The sequence below is a fragment of the Camelina sativa genome, chromosome 5 (assembly GCF_030686135.1).
Source record: "Camelina sativa cultivar CO46 ecotype springtype chromosome 5, ASM3068613v1".
Taxonomy (NCBI): domain Eukaryota; kingdom Viridiplantae; phylum Streptophyta; class Magnoliopsida; order Brassicales; family Brassicaceae; genus Camelina; species Camelina sativa.
In genome coordinates this window covers 22,518,904-22,525,716 of record NC_141884.1, presented here as the reverse complement: position 1 = coordinate 22,525,716, position 6,813 = coordinate 22,518,904, and the positions used below count along the sequence as shown (strand labels likewise).

At 37.0% G+C, this 6,813-nt stretch overlaps 1 pseudogene; it reads left to right on the top strand.

The window, feature by feature from the left end:
* Positions 1-3,454: 3,454 nt before the first annotated feature.
* LOC147944195 (uncharacterized) lies at positions 3,455-4,934 on the top strand (annotated as a pseudogene).
* Positions 4,935-6,813: the final 1,879 nt, after the last annotated feature.

The following is a 6,813-nucleotide window of genomic DNA, read 5'->3' as shown; positions in this document are numbered from 1 at the left end:
GGATCTTGGTAGATCTAAATGGACGGTGGATTAGTGGAACACGTAAGCCTATGTGTGATACGGAGAAAGAAACATACTTTATGAAAATGGAAAAGGACTTGAGGAAGTGGGGACCCACGTAGGTTTCCTTCTGATAATATGTATTTTTGGTTTTTTTTTTTTTTTAATTAATGCTTTATTTATTTTAGTGATTAGTGATGGGCAATGATCGGGTTGTGGATTTTAATGATGTGTAAGTAAGTAAGGATGATGGATAAATCATAGGTTGGATTTTTCAATCCAATAGATTTTTTATTATAATTTAGGCCTCCATAACTAAACCCATACATGATTCTTATTCATTTTTGTGGTAAAATAGAACATGACTAGTATTATATCCTACAAAAAAACCATCAAGGTGACAACAATTTTCATTTTAAACATTCAAACTATTATACTTCAAACTAAAACCACCAAAGTGTCAAATTTATTAAATTAAACATTTAATATGGCATTCGGGTTCGTGGGTCCATATTTATCACCAAAACAGTTAACTCCGTTAACAGAATAGTTTACTCTGTCAACTGAGCAATAACTTCATTCGTTTAATAGCCCATATATGATTTTTAATATATTTTTCGATTAATAAAAACAAATAAAATAACTAAAACAAAAATAATGCCCAAAATCAAATTGCTTTGGGGGTTAGGGTTAGTAAAAAAATAAAAATAAAGACTTACACAATGACTTTTTTTGTTATGACTCAAAAGCATTTTTTATGAACATGATTTATGTTTTATGGAATGATTTCTTTTTATCTGATTGTTTTATTTTTATTTTTTTTCTCTTTGTAATGTTTTTATCTATTTATAATTAATTATCACGTTTTAAATCCTAATAGAACAAACGGAGTTATTGTTCAGTTGACAGGATGAACTATTTTGTTAATGGAGTTAACTGTTCTGATAATAAATGTGGAGCCATGAACACGAATACCACATTGAAGGTTTGATTTAATAAATTTTTGACACTTTGGTGGTTTTAGTTGGAAATATAATAGTTTGGAGGTTTAAACTGGAAGTCATTGCCGCCACTTTGATGATATTTTATGGGATTTTCCCTATATTTTTGTGTTGTTGAACTTAACCCTAAAATGGCTTAAAACAAATTACAGCTAGCTTCTAACACGTACAAATATCTTTTTTTCCTAAACGTCGGCCAAAATTAAAAATAATAGTGAGGTGCTAAAAGATTGTTCAATGGGTTAGAAAGCATGATGACTTCCAAAAAAAGACAATTTAGAGAACATCAATTTTAGTGTTATGGTGTGTTACGTTAATATTTTCGTATAGTTACAAGAAAAATAAAGTAATTAGTTATCTTACCATCAATACTTTAATTCGTCGATATTTTGTAGTATTATAAATGTTGCTTGGTCGAAAATACAACATATAAAAATATTTAGTGTTCAGCTTTTATGGTTGAGGAAAAGGAATAGTAGTTTGTGCCAAACTCTTGCTTGTGACCATTTCTTATGATAAAATATTCGTTAGGCTTCCCTTTCACCTATAAAGCTCAATGTTTCTCCTTCCTTCTTCTCTTCCGTAACTCAGTACCGCCCATCTCTCTATCCTATAAAACTTCGACACGTGTTGCTGATGATTCCCGACAACTACGTGAGTAAGTGAGCATCACGCAATCATCGCCGTACCAATGTTCCGCCTAACTCATCTACTCTTTTCAGACGTAATAACATTTTTAAAAAAAATCTTTATGCGTACCACCTCATTTTTGTTACGAATAGTATTAGTATCTAATTCTTTTCTTTGTTTGTTGATTCATTGTGAACGTACTTAGTTTCCATTTTAGTAAACTTAATTTTATTCTATAAGTACATCTATATTTGAATTAAGTACACTCCAAACCAAAGAAACATACATGTATATCTTCAAATATATTTTTGTGTACTCACGCAGTATGGCACCAATCTAAATTTTTTGTAATTGATGTTGAACATCTAAACAAGGATTAATTAAGGGATATTATGGACTATGCGGTGCATGATCAGACATGATTTTCGTGATGTGGCTTTTTTACAGACTGTTCAGAATTTGTGAAAATTGTGTCTTCTTCTTTCGACTGGCCGACATTATCAACATACCTGGATGATATCAAAATTAGCAAGAAGGAGTTTACTTCTTTCTCTTTATCTTTTGTTCATAAAAATGCAAATGTAAAATGCAGATTTTTTTAGTGCGCTAAGCGCGTACATCTCCGTATAATGTTTTGTATGTAAACAGTTTCTCATTCAATTGATTCATATGAGCTTATCTTTTATTCTTTTGTTGTAAGAAAAAAATAATTAATTAAATAAATGATATGAAATACTACTACTTAACATATGTGACTTACTGGTGATGGAGATTATGATATGATAATGGAAAGTAATGAGGATAATCAAGTGGAAGCTGAGCTTGTTCCTGAGGATGCTATGCTTGTACCTGTTGGACCAATGACAAGGGCCAGGACCAAACAGCTTGCTAGAGCTGTTCATTTGATATTTGAAAATATTTGGAGCAAAGATAACATGAGAATTTCTATTGGGGATGATATCTATCAAGTCCAGCCCACTTTGAGCATAATACAAGCCCAAGAAAGCCTAAAATAATCACTTTATTTTGTGGTCAAAGAAGGATGACGAAAATGGAGTTCAACTCACCTTGGGAAAGACACCTTGGAAAGAGAAACATGCACCAAGGGTTGAATTTTCATTCAACTTACTATCTTTATTATCTTTTTAGTTTCAAGAACAATTAATACTTGGCTTTGTTACCAAGTTTCTTAAACCCTATATAAACACATGTAATCTCATTTGAGAATCATCAATCAATTTTCCTTTTCATTTTATGAGTCTATCTCTTTGTTCTTTGTCTAGAACATTTCTTTGTTTCTTGGTGTGTAATATCCAAACAACAGCCTCCTCTTGCTGGACTAGTGTGTCATATCTAGCAGTGATTGGAGTTGGGAATATCAGCAGCCTTCCGCAACTGTTGTGCGACCCCTCAATCCATCAAATTTCCCTTGTTGCACCTTTCACCCTGGCGAGTTTCTATCTTTTCTAATCCGGCTGAGTGATCCTCGAATTTGGGCGTATCAAGTGGTATCAGAGCCACTCAACCGGTATTTGTCTGTTCATCTTCTCATCTTCCATTTCTAAATACTTCTTCTTCTTCTTCTTTCTATCTTAAATCTGGGCCATCTCCTTACCTAGGCCATTTCTATTTCAAAAACAAAAAGAAAAAAAAAAAGGAAAAAAAAAAAAAGATTTGCATTTGGCTAGGTGGTGGAAAAGAAATCCTGTTGGCTGAGGAGAAATCCAGCCTTGGAGTGGTTAAAACAGATTTTACAAAATTCTCTTGTCTTTCTATCTTCCTTCTTCCCTTGTTACTTGGAACTTAAGGAGAAAGCTCTTGAGTGACCTACCAAAATTGAGATAAAACATTTGTGTGGGTGAGGATTTTTTTATCTGCTAACTTTTGGTGTTAAGTTTTCAGGAAACCATGGAAAGTGATGGAGAAAGAGATCAGCCAGGAAATTATGTCGCTGGGCTATCTAACTTGCAAATGAGGGCATTGCATGACACTATTACTAACCTTATGAATACAAGTCTAGAAGAACTACACCAGAGGCTTGACGAGATTCAGAATAGCCAACAAACCCGCTCTAGACCCGCAGCCAGGAGAGAACGTTCAAGGAGGACTCACCGGCCCGAGGAGGAAATTGAAGAAGAGGAGTTCCATGAAGAAGATGACCGATCCATCAACCGACCTAGACGAAGTCATAGAAACCGTGATCAAGGTGATGTTAATCCTTTTGGTGCAAGAAATGACAATTTAGGTGGTTTAAAACTTAAAATTCCAACCTTTGAAGGTAAAAACGATCGGGATGTTTACTTAGAATGGGAAAGGAAAATGGAGTTAATGTTTGATTGTCAAAATTTTTCTGAACTCAAGAAGGTTAGGTTAGCAGCAACTGAGTTTACAGGCTATGCTATTAACTGGTATGATAAGTTATGACTCACAGGAGAAGGACAGGTGGAAGACCAATAGCTTCATGGGAAGAGCTCACTACATTGATGAGGAAACGGTTTGTACCAGTTCATTACCACAGAGATCTCCAGCAAAAACTCAAACGCTTGCTTCAAGGAACCAAATCTGTGGAGGACTATTTCCAGGAAATGGAAAGCTTAATGATCAAGGCGGATGTAGATGAAACCTTAGAAGCTACCATGGCCAGATTCCTTGCAGGCCTTAACCGGGACATTCAGGACAGAATGGAGCTTCAAGAATATGAAGGCTTGGAGGAAATGTTGCACAAGGCGGTTCTAATCGAACAACAAACCAAGAGGAAGAGTTTCTCTAAACATTTCTTTGCTCCAAAACCAAGTTATCAAGATAAAGGTAAGTCTCCAACCCCATCAAATTCAGTTTTTAAGACTAATGCTCCTGCTCGTTTTGATAAAGGAAAGGCAGTCGAGACCAACAATCGGGCAAGGGATATTCGGTGTTTCAAATGTCAAGGACTTGGACATTATGCCAACAAATGCCCGAATCAAAAGGTAATGATCCTCCTAGACAATGGTGAAGTGGAGTCTGAGGACGATAAAGAAAAAGAGGAAGATCTCTGTCCAATCTTTGACGAAGAGGAAGAACAGTTTGAATATCCAACTCAAGGGACACTTCTGGTTACTAGGAGATCATTGAGCATTCAGCCTAAATCCAATGACCGAGAACAAAGGGAGAATCTCTTTCACACTAGATGTTTAGTTCAAGATAAAGTTTGTTCTTTGATCATTGACGGTGGAAATTGTACTAATGTTGCTAGTGAAACTCTTGTTAGGAAGCTTGGACTTGAGACCAGACCTCATCCGCGGCCCTTTAAACTGGAATGGTTGAATGAAACGGGCGAACAGTACGTCAGGGAGCAAGTCACGGTTCCTATTACCATCGGCCGATATGAAGACGAGACCATGTGCAATGTCCTTCCCATGGATGCAAGTCATGTCCTTCTAGGATGACCTTGGCAGTTTGACATGAGGGCGATACATGATGGCTTCACCAACCGGCATTCCTTTGAGCATAAAGGAAAGAAAATCACTCTGGTTCCTTTAACTCCATTGGAGGTCCATCAAGACCATGTCCAGTTGAAGAAAAACCGGGACAAAGAAATTAAACCAGCAAAACCTGAGGTATCTCCTAAAAACTCCAACTTCATTGTCAAAGAGAGTCAAGTACGGAAATCTTTGTACTCTCAACAGCCATTGCTTTTGCTTGTGTATAAAGAAACACTAATGGGATTTTCTGACCTTGCACCGGAGCTTCCGAGTGATTTGATAGACGTTTTGTAGGAATTCTCAAATATCTTTCCAGAAGAGAACCCTAACGGGTTGCCGCCAATAAGAGGTATAGAACACCAAATTGATTTTATCCCAAGTGCGTCACTTCCAAACTGGCCGGCTTATCGAACCAATCTGTTGGAAACAAAGAAAATTCAAAAGCAGATTGGAGAGCTTCTTGAAAAAGGTTACATCAGAGAGAGCCTAAGTCCATGTGCTGCCTAAGAAGGATGGCTCTTGGCGTATGTGTGTAGACTGCCGTGCCATCAACAACATTACGGTAAAGTATAGGCATCTGATCCCTAGGCTTGATGACATGCTAGATGAATTGCATGGTTCTTCTGTTTTCTCAAAAATAGATTTGAAAAGTGGTTACCACCAAATTCGCATGAAAGAAGGTGATGAATGGAAGACTGCATTCAAAACTAAGCTAGAATTGTATGAGTGGCTTGTCATGCCTTTTGGCCTTACTAATGCACCTAGTACATTCATGCGTTTGATGAATCATATCTTGCGAGCTTTTATTGGTCACTTTGTTGTTGTCTACTTTGATGACATTCTTATCTATATCAAGAACCGTGAGGAACATAAGCTGCATCTGAAATCTGTCCTAGACGTTCTTAGGAAAGAGAGGTTATTTGCAAATCTTAAGAAGTGCTCTTTTGGAACAGATCATGTGGTTTTCTTAGGTTTTATTGTAGGTGCTGATGGATTCAGGGTGGATGAAGAAAAGATCAAGGCCATCCGTGATTGGCCTAGCCCCAAAACCGTTGGAGAGGTAAGGAGCTTCCATGGTCTAGCTGAGTTCTACTGGAGGTTTGTTCAGGATTTCAGCACAATAGCAGCTCCACTCACAGAGGTAATCAAGAAGAATGTTGGTTTCAAGTGGGAACAAGCTCAGGAGGATGTGTTTCAGATACTTAAAGGGAAGTTAACTCAAGCTTCTTTACTTACACTTCCTGATTTTTCCAAAACTTTTGAGACAGAATGTGATGCCTCAGGAGTGGGTATTGGTGCTGTGTTGATGCATGAAAAGAAACCCATTGCCTACTTCAGTGAGAATTTAGGAGGAGCCACACTCAATTACCCCACTTATGACCAAGAGCTATACGCTTTGGTAAGGGCACTCCAAACATGGCAACATTATCTTTGGCCAAAGGAGTTTGTCATTCTCACAGATCACCAATCCTTGAAGCACCTCAAAGGCCAGCAAAAGTTGAACAAAAGGCATGCACGTTGGGTTGAATTCATTGAGACCTTTTCCTACGTCATAAAATATAAACAAGGTAAGGAGAATGTGGTGGCTGATGCCTTGTCTAGAAGGTATGTTCTTCTTTCAGCTCTTGAAACTAAGTTGCTTGGTTTTGAGTTTATTAAGGAATTGTATGCAACTGACCAGGATTTTGAAGAGATTCATAGAAAATGCTCTAAAGTCGCTT